The sequence below is a fragment of the Moschus berezovskii genome, chromosome 8 (assembly GCF_049115385.1).
Source record: "Moschus berezovskii isolate FMDL1 chromosome 8, NW_MosBer_1.0, whole genome shotgun sequence".
In the NCBI taxonomy this organism is placed as follows: Eukaryota; Metazoa; Chordata; class Mammalia; order Artiodactyla; family Moschidae; genus Moschus; species Moschus berezovskii.
Genome location: NC_142467.1, coordinates 29548669 through 29551113, shown reverse-complemented (window position 1 = coordinate 29551113; position 2445 = coordinate 29548669).

The window sequence follows — 2445 nt, the reverse complement described above, 5'->3', positions numbered from 1 at the left end:
GCTTTTATGCCAGAAATAGATTTGAAGTGTTTTAATTGTTGGCATTTATATTTGAAAACAGTTGGAATCATAAAGCTTATTTTTGGCAAGCAGAATCAACATCCACCACAAAGCAATCTGTAATATAAAGCCTATAGCATAAATTTTTGTCTTTAGTGGGAGGAAATCCACCACAATAGGTTAGGGATTAACTGTATGCATTTACTTCTGAAGTTTATGTGGCAGTTAAGTGATTTTGGTAAATGCCAATTTCCTACTTATCAGGAGAAGAACATCTATTTGTGCAACTCAAATGGAAAATATATGTGGTTTAATTATCTGTCTGCTCTAAAACTCCTCTTCAGCAGGATAGGATTGTACATTTCCAGTGCCTCTTTAATGCACAAGTGGGGACCTCGATTTTTGAGACCCAGTGCAAGAACTCATGTCATGGGAAACTTGAGAAATAATACTGCCAAGTGAACCAGAAAGATATTTTATTTTAAACAGGTTTCAAATGAAGGTTGAAGTAATCCGGAACAGACACTTTTGCAATCTACATTTCATGTTTTCCAAAGTGCTGACTGCCAGAGCAAAACAACAAAATTGTTTCTGGATACGTGAAGGGGAAAAGGTTGATATTAGTTATTCATTTTTGCAGATGCACAGTTCAGTAACTTGTACACAGAAACACTATGCAAATCTTTCTAAAACTTGAAAATACAGTAGTGGATGCCTTATTAAACAAGGTTTTAAGTCATCTGAGAGGTAACCAGTGACAGTTCGCCAGACTTCTACTCACCCCAGATCACCTCCCCTCTGAGATGATTTATAAGGTTCATTTTAGAGATACTTGTAGCATACACGTTCGGTAGAGATTTGAACTTCAAATGTTTTACATTCTAAACTGAGCTTCACTGGACTATGTAGTTTTACAACCGGAAATCTTTCAGCATTACTCTTTTTTGGGAAGAAACTGAGAAGACTGTGTTGCCTATTTCAAAAGGAATTTTTGCTTAAGTGGATTGAATTTTAAACACTGATGTCTCAATATTGAGAATTTGGTTATGGTCTGATTTTTGTGGAGATAATTATCTTAGAAATACTGATAGTGGTCTTATTAATCCACCTATGGTCAAACTAGATACAGCTCCTGTGTTGGTTTGGTTATTGGGGTCAGTAAATTTCTTATTAACTCTATACTGAGCATGTCACTTTGGCTTGGGTGTTAGTGTGCGGACTTCTGTGGTGAGATGTGTCTCTCGCAGTTGCTGCTGCTCTGTTTCATGTAACACTTTCATACATGGCTTACTGTCTTCGTTAAGTGTCCACTGTATTGTCTTTTTCAATGGGTATAAATTCAGTTCTCTGGAGGTTTTTCAATTGAACGAAAAATTGTACCTAGGTAATACTTCTCAAAGATGAAGTAACTATATGACATTTGGCTAGTAACTGCTTATTGAAATACCATGCTGAGTTCTCAAAATTAAAATGAATAGAACTTTCAATGATTTATACATGTGTTCTATTAAAACAATTTTGAGACTGTTAATTACGTGTAACATCCCTTCAGTCATAAGTGAATAATGACTAACGATGATGAAACAGTGAGCACCAGTAAGACTATCAAGAGAATACTTTTGACTTTTCAATTCTTAAACTACTTCTTTCCCTGAAACAATATTTACAAAAACAAGAAACACTGAATTCTTGTACAAATTGTATTCAGATTTTTGTATATGTGATAACCAAGATTATATGGTGAGCACACTTAAAGCAAAGTTTTCCATGTGACATGAGTAGGTATAAAAGCTTCCTTCCTATTACCATCAAGAATTATGTGCTGTAAGATGCAAAGAGACAATCATGCGAGGAAAATCTGAGAAATGCAGAGAGAAATGCAACTGTAGCCAAGCTGAGCCCTACAGACTTCAAGGGAAACTTTGCAAACTGATTGAGACAGATAAACACTTGGATAGGTAATGTCTATTGACTTGAGGGCTTTGTAAAAAGCACTACCATATTTTTTCATCAGACAGTTTTTGTAGGGAATAAAACTTATATAATTTCTTTTTAATTTTTAAGTCTTTCTAGATGTACAGGGTTTATTTTACCTTGAGGGACACACTGAGCTACAGGAACACTTGATGAGTCTTGCTGTGTGGGACTGGGTGTGCATCCAGCCCCTCACCCTTCCTTTCCTGCTCTTTTACTGTTATCTCACTCACCAGAAGGAGCCGAGGAGAAATTAAACTAGTTCTATTGACTTTTATCTATGTTACTCTTGTTCTGAACCTACATGATGATACTACCATTAACAGCCACTTTCATACAATCAGAAATAGTTTAAATAACACCTTCTGAAAAAGTTCTTTGTTATAGGACTCTAGCTGTTTTAAATTCAGGGACTCTTCTCTTGCCTTGCTACCTACCTTCCATCTGCCAGAAATCTAGACACCTCGCTAA